The sequence below is a fragment of the Euprymna scolopes genome, chromosome 36 (genome assembly GCF_053919585.1).
Source record: "Euprymna scolopes isolate OS-2025 chromosome 36, ASM5391958v1, whole genome shotgun sequence".
Classification (NCBI taxonomy): domain Eukaryota; kingdom Metazoa; phylum Mollusca; class Cephalopoda; order Sepiida; family Sepiolidae; genus Euprymna; species Euprymna scolopes.
Window position 1 is genome coordinate 42,129,365 of NC_136517.1, and position 9,840 is coordinate 42,139,204.

Below are 9,840 nucleotides of genomic sequence, written 5' to 3' on the forward strand. Positions count from 1 at the left end.
ATCTTCGTGTCGGGCTCCAGAGACATTGAGGTCGTGTCGGAGGCACTCACACAGTACGAAAGAATTACAGGGGCCAAGATAAACCGCAACAAGTCGGTAGGACTGCGGTTGGGCGCATGGAGTGGCAACGCAAACCTCCCTGCGCCCTTCAGCTGGACAGATGGCCCGGTCCGGATCCTCGGCGTGTGGTTCGGACCGGGTCTCCAGCTTGACAAGAATTGGTTGGAGGTACGGTCAAAGGTGGAGGCTGCAGTCAGTTCGTGGCTTCCTAGGAAACTTTCCTTAAAGGGTAGAGCTGAGGCGTGTGCCACTTACGTCTTTCCTCTCATCCTTTACCGACTGGCCGTACTTCCCCTGCCTGCACAACACCTAAAAGCTCTCGTCGAACTCTTGTCCTCGCTCCTTTGGGACAGAGGAAGACACTGGGTGAGCAGACAGGTCTGTATTCAACGTCCGTGTGAGGGAGGCTTGGGAATGCCGGACTTGAAGTGTCATCGAGATGCTGAGAGACTGGCCTTCCTGAGCAACTATATGCAGGAGGACCAACCGTGGCACCCCGTGGTTACTGCCGCCTTCCCCGACCTCGTTCTCGACCCTTCCATCGAGAGCCGTCGCAGGCCGCGGGGAGAATCTGCCTACATGAAAGAGTGCCGAGCCGCGCTAAAACGACTACCAAGGTCCAGTGACCTTGTGACTGCTACCCGTAGGGAACTCCACAGGGATCTAGTGAGGGAGGCCGCTGACGACCCGCTATGCGCGCGTTTGGGGTGGCAGCAGAGTGAGATCCGCTCCGCGTGGAGCTGGGCGCCAGGTTCGAGTCATCTGAACAATTCGGAGTTCTCTCTGACCTGGCGATTGGCCCGAAATGCACTTCCACTCAACAACATACAATGCAGTTCTGGGTTTCTGGAGTCGCCCGATTGTCCCCGTTGTGGGACAACGGCTGTGGAAACTACGGATCACGCTTTCTTTGATTGCCGCGAACTCCGCCAGTACTGGTCGTATGTCAGTGGGGTGACGGCTCGCATCGATCCTGAGCATCCTCGCCCAATTACTGTATCCAATGTTGTGGACAACGTGAGGCCGCCGTGGGACCGGGAAAGACAAATGGTCTACGTTACGATTCTGGCCGTGGCGAGAATGGTGATTTGGACGTCGCGTCTGCAAGGTTGCCGGGGGGTGTTGTCTTTTTCTGATCAAGATCTGATCGCGTTCTTTAAACACCAACTACGGGTGAAGATCAGATGTGATAGAAGAAGGCTGCATCGCGCGGCATTTGACAGAAGATGGATACATGTGGCAAGTCTGTGTGTACGAAGAGGAGCCAAATTCGAATACGTGTTCCCCGCCTAGGTGTGGAACGCGCAGTTCTGTAAAGTTAAATTAAACAAGTAGTCTCTCAGCTAGCTGAGTGTGTGTTCCATCCCTCCCCGATTAGGAAGCCTCCAAGATCCCCATCCCCTCTTACCTGCAATTTTTGTTTTTCACCCCTTCCTCTAAATTTTACCCATCTTGGAGAAAAAGAAATACAAACTAACCTCCATCCCTTACCCACAAAATTTTCTTTTCTCCATTCACCCCCATCTAGAGGGCATCCCCACCTAGAGACTGACCCGCAGAAGCGAGGTTCCTTTTACAAACCTAGTGGAACGGGCAGTCTATCAACTAGACGGGGTTGGGAGGGTCCTACTAATCACCTTTTGTTTTTTCTTCCCCCTCCCTCGACACAAATGAATTATTGTTACCATTTTATTGTTATCTTTTTTGTTTTTACACGTCAATAAAAAATGTTTTAAAAATTGGGAGTTACTAGGACGTCCCCCAAGATGAAAGGGTGAATGCGGTATTATGGTGAAAGAAGATACTAGCTGGGAGAAACTTTTGACTTTGTTTAGTTCTGGAGCGACAAGGATGACCAACGACCCCCAAAATCCCCCCTTTTGAGTTGGCCATGTGCCTAAGTTTTTTGTTCACCGTTAATTTTACTGTATTTTTTTAACATGAATAAAAGATTTAATATCTCAAAGTGTAGTATCTGTTCCGACAGATGGTGCAAGCTAAGACTAGCAAAGATCAGCTATGACTAGCAAAGACCATATGTGGGGGTAACCCCACATATCCGAACTTGGTCAAGGTAGGGATCACCCTACGACCACAGTTACCATCCAGCTCCCATTTCCCACCTCTCGGGAGCAGGATCCCCCTTTCCCTCCCCCCTCCCTCCATCTCCACATAAAAAAACGGCCTTGTGCCTAATTTGCTCAGTGGGGAAGCAAATAGATAAACCCAGGTCCCAAGAACCCCCAAACCGCTTCGGCGGCACGGGGGTGCAAAGATCAAAGTGTAGGGAGGCCGCTGACGACCCGCTATGCGCGCGTTTGGGGTGGCAGCAGAGTGAGATCCGCTCCGCGTGGAGCTGGGCGCCAGGTTCGAGTCATCTGAACAATTCGGAGTTCTCTCTGACCTGGCGATTGGCCCGAAATGCACTTCCACTCAACAACATACAATGCAGTTCTGGGTTTCTGGAGTCGCCCGATTGTCCCCGTTGTGGGACAACGGCTGTGGAAACTACGGATCACGCTTTCTTTGATTGCCGCGAACTCCGCCAGTACTGGTCGTATGTCAGTGGGGTGACGGCTCGCATCGATCCTGAGCATCCTCGCCCAATTACTGTATCCAATGTTGTGGACAACGTGAGGCCGCCGTGGGACCGGGAAAGACAAATGGTCTACGTTACGATTCTGGCCGTGGCGAGAATGGTGATTTGGACGTCGCGTCTGCAAGGTTGCCGGGGGGTGTTGTCTTTTTCTGATCAAGATCTGATCGCGTTCTTTAAACACCAACTACGGGTGAAGATCAGATGTGATAGAAGAAGGCTGCATCGCGCGGCATTTGACAGAAGATGGATACATGTGGCAAGTCTGTGTGTACGAAGAGGAGCCAAATTCGAATACGTGTTCCCCGCCTAGGTGTGGAACGCGCAGTTCTGTAAAGTTAAATTAAACAAGTAGTCTCTCAGCTAGCTGAGTGTGTGTTCCATCCCTCCCCGATTAGGAAGCCTCCAAGATCCCCATCCCCTCTTACCTGCAATTTTTGTTTTTCACCCCTTCCTCTAAATTTTACCCATCTTGGAGAAAAAGAAATACAAACTAACCTCCATCCCTTACCCACAAAATTTTCTTTTCTCCATTCACCCCCATCTAGAGGGCATCCCCACCTAGAGACTGACCCGCAGAAGCGAGGTTCCTTTTACAAACCTAGTGGAACGGGCAGTCTATCAACTAGACGGGGTTGGGAGGGTCCTACTAATCACCTTTTGTTTTTTCTTCCCCCTCCCTCGACACAAATGAATTATTGTTACCATTTTATTGTTATCTTTTTTGTTTTTACACGTCAATAAAAAATGTTTTAAAAATTGGGAGTTACTAGGACGTCCCCCAAGATGAAAGGGTGAATGCGGTATTATGGTGAAAGAAGATACTAGCTGGGAGAAACTTTTGACTTTGTTTAGTTCTGGAGCGACAAGGATGACCAACGACCCCCAAAATCCCCCCCTTTTGAGTTGGCCATGTGCCTAAGTTTTTTGTTCACCGTTAATTTTACTGTATTTTTTTAACATGAATAAAAGATTTAATATCTCAAAGTGTAGTATCTGTTCCGACAGATGCTGCAAGCTAAGACTAGCAAAGACCAGCTATGACTAGCAAAGACCATATGTGGGGGTAACCCCGCATATCCGAACTTGGTCAAGGTAGGGATCACCCTACGACCACAGTTACCATCCAGCTCCCATTTCCCACCTCTCGGGAGCAGGATCCCCCTTTCCCTCCCCCCTCCCTCCATCTCCACATAAAAAAACGGCCTTGTGCCTAATTTGCTCAGTGGGGAAGCAAATAGATAAACCCAGGTCCCAAGAACAGCTTTTACCAGGTTGGAGATCGCGTATGGGTCAAAAGACCGCAAAATCGATGTACCACGAGGTTCGGCAAGGGTGAGGTGACCAAGGTGATCAGCCCTCAGTCGATTTTGGTGGACGGTGTGCCTCGTCACGTGAAGGATTTGTACCTTCGCCATTATGTTGTTACATCAGAGGAAGAGGGAGACTCAGACAGTATGATGTCTTCTGAAAAGACAGAGAGTATGATGCAGGACGACGGAGAGGATTTTGAGCCATATAATGTACATACTGAAGAAGCGGAGGAAGGACCACCCGTCTTGCCTTTATGAAGGAGTACCCGACAGAGACGAATACTGCCCCCCTGCCCTGATTGTGAAACACCGCCTATGGAGCAGACTGGTGGCAATAATGGCGATGAGGAGGATGGCAGGGAGGAAGTGCTGCCTCCGGTTCTTCGGAGAAGTACCAGACAGAGACGACTTCCCCCCTGCCCCGTTTGTGATCATGAGATCAGGGGGGAGTGTAGCAGAAGTAGCAATAACTAAAATGAGGGGAAAAAGAGCTTACCTTGGGTACGTCTGTTGTGTCACCGGTTGGGGGGAAAAGAGAATTCCAAGATGGCGTCCGGGGGTTTTTATTAGCGTTTACCCCATGCAACTCTCGGAAAATCACGTTTCTTTCTCATGTGATTATGCAAATGGATAATTCCCGGCCACTATAAAAGCAGGAGGCTAGAGACGAGTCGGCAGTGTCCTGCAAATTGTGTGTGTGGGTGTTTCTGGCGATTGGAGTGTGTCTTCTTTTACCACGGTTATCACGGACAGGAATTCCCTCTCTTCTGGAGGTGGGCGATATTGACTATTTTGAAGTTGTACTGTTGCTGACAGAACATTTATTTTTTTTTGCCTACTACATTTTTGTTTCAACCAGCTACTACATCCTTCAACGCAACAAACTCAAACTATATATATAAATATATATATATTTATATATATATAAAAAAACAAAAAAATGAAGAACTTTGTTCCAAAAATATTTATTTATTTATTTATTTTTTAACGGCCAACTACACTTTAAGTACAGTATTCACTTCATTTTTCACACACACACACACACACACACACACACATACACATACACACACACACACAGATCATATGTGACACGCAGATCATATGTGACACTTCAACAGATTCACCTAGACCGTTTGTTACCATGACTCATCGTAGAGCTGTCTTTGACACACTACACAATCTGGCACACCCCGGACGCAAAGCCATAGTGAAACTGATTACAGCTACATTTTTCTGGTCTAATATGAGGCGTGACATCACTGCCTGGACACGTTCCTGCGTTTCCTGTCAGAAGTCAAAGGTGCACAACCATATCCGTGCACCTCTGGGAACATTCAGCACCCCAGATGCTTGGTTCAGGCATGTTCACATCGATATGGTTGGACCATGGCCAGTCAGCCAGGGATTTACTTATCTTCTGACCTGCATAGACCGTTTCACACTGTGGCCTGAAGCTATTCCTCTTAAGGACATTTCAGCTGAATCTGTAGCACGAGCCCTTATATTGGGCTGGATATCGCGCTATGGAGTCCCCACAACAATTACCATAGACCGTGGAGCACAGTTTGAATCCCACCTGTTCCAGGAACTTTCCAGGATTTTAGGGATCAAACGTATTCGAACAACAAGCTATCACCCAGCTTCGAACGGGATGATAGAATCCTTCCATCAACAATTGAAAGCTGCCTTACGCGCTTACCCTGACCAACAGCGATGGAGCGAATACATACCTGTTGTCCTTCTTGGCTGTCATGCAGCTATCAAAGAGGACCTGGGATACTCTCCAGCCGAACTTGTCTATGGAGTACCTCTATCGCTGCCAGGTCAGATGCTGATCCCGATAAAACTAGGATTGTCAGATCCAGCTCTGTTTATAAACAGACTGCAAGCTTACTTTAGTAAGCTCCCATCCATGAAACCTAGGGAGCAGACCATAACATTTTTGGTCCCCAAAGACATTTCTTCCTTGTGTTTATTTAAGTAATTATTAGGAGAGAAATGCACAACATTTCCCTTCTATAAAATTACTTAAATAAACACAAGGCCAAACGACATTGCTTTTAACAAAACAATAATAAAGGGTTTATTTAGAAAAGGCGAGATTGTATATCAGACTGAAGAGAAAGAAAGAAAGTGTAAATTTCTGTTTGAAGGTGTTGTCTGCCATCAGACTGCAGTCGTCAACAAGTAGCAGTGGGAGAGGTGAGTGAAAGAGGTCTATATAGGTCGCTTGCTGGCGTCTCTCTGGCGATCATAGCTGAGATCCCAAAGGGCTAAAAATAGTCCTTAAGGGGACAGCTCAAATCAATGCGCCCTGTCAACCGATTGGTCAGTGTGGCCGAATCACTTTGGCACCGGGCATTGATCCGCTTATAGTAAATAGTTTGTTAACTGCTACAATAGCATGTCTTGCACATGTTTTGTGTAATAGTAGAAGATCACCGAACAACTTCTCAGAGAGAAATTTATGTTCCTCAAAACACTGTTAGAGAGTTTATTATATGGAATAAAAAAAAATATATATATTTCATTAAATAAAATAGACATTTTTTTGTCTATTAATTCTATTTTTGATCCTTTCCAACTTCCAAATAACAGTTTTCACTTCTGGCAGGAACTGGCTGATGTAATCACCATATTTATCATAAGTCCGAGTACTTTCCAATCCTTCAGGATGTATCATCAGGGATAAATTAATCTAACTGGTTTTGAACAATTTATAAATTTTTTTTTGTTTTTTTTTTCTTCATTGGTCAATTATTTATTATTTAATGAAGAAAAAAAAAAACTTTATAAATTGTTCATGTTGTGAAGGAACATAACTGGCTATACACCGGTTACAAACTGTATATATATATTGGACTGTTTGGCAGACAGCGGCAGACAGCGGCAGACAAGCAGTCGCAGTAAGACGGATAGTCTTACGTGTTGATTATCAGACTTTCTTCCCCATACTTGTTACTATGTACTTCTATTTACCTTAGGCGAGCAGCCTTACGTTTCTGTATTATAAATAAACCCCATTACACATACCACTCGGTGTAACTCACGTTTGTCTTTATTTCCTAAGTATTTAGGAATATAACAATGGCGACGAAAGGATGTTCTTTCTCTTAACAGAGATAAATTACCGTACCAAGGACTGTGTACAATGCAAGGATTTTTTGTTTTACGAAAAAAACAAACTACACAAGGATTTTTGACCACGTGCGTCAATGAATTTAAAAATTTTTCCTACCTAAAGTAGCGAAAAGTACGGATTTTTCTTCGTAAAGAACTCACAAGAAATTATAGAAACATGTTCAAGGTAAAGTGGAATTTATATTTATTTTGACAAGTAAAAAAAAAAAAAAAAAAATGGTCGCAAGTTGAATTCGAAACTACACTAAAGGATTACGAGTTTCGAAAGAAAAAATATAAATACAACGACTATTGTACCATTTTATGCCACGTGGGAACGGCAGCCATATATTTTTTTTTTTTTGGAAAATTAATTGTTTGTTATTGCCTTTATATAAATAATTGGAACTATTTGTCGTGGGAAGTAAGAAATATTTTGTGTATGAACTTACGTTGTTGAAAAAAAAAAAAAAAAAAAAAGAATTATTTTACAAAGCCTGTTGAATTACTATGGATGAACTTTGTTGAAACGTGTTGTGTCTGCATATTGCTACTAATTTACGATATACGTAAATTTACGATTTTTCTTTGGAATTATTGTGTAGAATTCGAAAAGACATTTTTGTACTAGAAGCTAACATGGAACAATTAGCAGAGTTAACTAAGGCTCTAGCCCTTAGCATCCAGGAACAGACAAAAATGACTCAACAATTTTTAGCGCAACAACAACAACAACAACAAATTCAACAACAACAGCTACAGCAACAGCTGCAACAACAACAAGAAAGAACACAAAAAACTTTAGAGGCACAACAAGAACAAACAAACATACTACAACGACAAATGTCGACACAGCAAAAGAATTTAGAAAAGCTAATTCTAACGTCGACCGGGAAGAAGACTAATTTTTCTGCCGAGGGTATTTCAAATTCACTAACGGAATTTCGTTACTCCCCGGATACTGGTGTTACTTTCCCTGCATACTACAGAAGATACGAAACAATTTTTACGAAAAGATGTTTAGACTGGACCGATGAGGAAAAAGTTACCCTGCTACTACAAAAACTGGGTACTGATGAAAACACCAAGTATGCAAATCTAATTCTACCAAAAAAACCGGAGGAGGTGTCGTTCGAGGAAACAATTAGTACCTTGTCGAAAATATTTGATAAAAGGGATAGCCTATTTCACTCTAGATACAAATGTTTGAACATTCAGAAGGCAGAAGCTGAAGACTATCTAGAATATGCTTGCACTGTGAACTGTTTATGCGAATCATTTAAATTGAATGAAATTTCCGCAGACCAATTTAAATGTTTAATCTTTGTACAAGGTCTCACAGCACCAAGGGACAAAGATATACGTTCACGGATCCTAACAATTATGGAGGCGGATCCTAACATAACATTGCAAAAAGTCACTGAAGAGTGTCAACGTCTGATTAACATAAAGAAAGACAACACTCGCATTGAAGAGAAAAATATTTTTAAGGTGCAGCAAGTAAAAAGGCAAGGGACCACAAGAAAGTCCAGGTTCCAAGAACACAGGATCCTTAAAGGATACAAAGACCCAAAGCTAAAGTGTAAATGTTGTGGTAGTTTAAGACACAACAATAAGACCTGCTGGTTTAGGAACAAAATATGTTATGAATGTGGTCTCAGAGGTCACAAGGGAACATACTGTGCCCAGAAGAAAAGACAAGGGACCGATAATGTAAATACGCTTCGCATGAATAAAGAAAAAAGCTGCGAAAGACGGAAATATGTTGATGTTCGGATAAATGGACATCTGGTTACATTGCTTCTGGATAGCGGTGCAGATATTAGTATTATAAATGAAGATATATGGAAAAGGATAGGTCGACCTGAATTAACGAAAACCAGAAAGACGGCGAGAAGTGTGTGCGGCAAAAGATTAGAGTTCAAGGGAGAATTAAAATGCAAAGTGACATTCGCTAACCAGACTCATAAATCCAAAGTGTACGTCGTACCAGGAAAGAATACATGCCTGTTTGGGGTAGATTGGATTGTCCTGTTTAATTTATGGGAGAAACCCATAAATTCGTTTTGTAACGTTTTAACTGCAGAAAAAGCAAACCAAAGGGAAGACTTCCTGAAGGATTTGAAAACTGAATTTCCCAATGTTTTTGCCGAAGGACTAGGACTCTGTATTAAGACAGAGGCAAAATTTGAATTAAAGAAAAATGCCACTCCAGTATTCAAACCTAAAAGGAATGTGCCTTTTTCAGCGATGGACGCAATCGAAAAAGAGTTGGATAGACTTCAACAACTGGAAGTCATTGAAAAAGTTAACCACACAGATTGGGCAAGTCCAACCGTGTATGTAAAGAAAAAAAATAACAGAATAAGGGTCTGTGGAGATTTTTCAACGGGTTTAAATGACTGTCTATTGGACCATAATTATCCCCTTCCGTCCGCAGAAGATCTGTTCTCTAAGCTTAACGGAGGAAAAATTTTTTCTAAGATAGACCTCTCAGATGCTTACTTGCAAATTAAGATCAGCGATGAATGCTCCAAATACTTAGGCATAAATACTCATAAGGGCATTTTTAAGCTAAAGAGGCTTCCTTTTGGATTAAAGGTTGCTCCTGCTATTTTCCAGCAAATTATGGACACGATGCTGGCAGGGTTGGAATTTTCAATGGCCTACCTTGACGATATCCTAATTAAAAGTGAAAATTTGCAAGATCATAAGAAGCATGTAAAAGAAGTATTCAAAAGAATACAG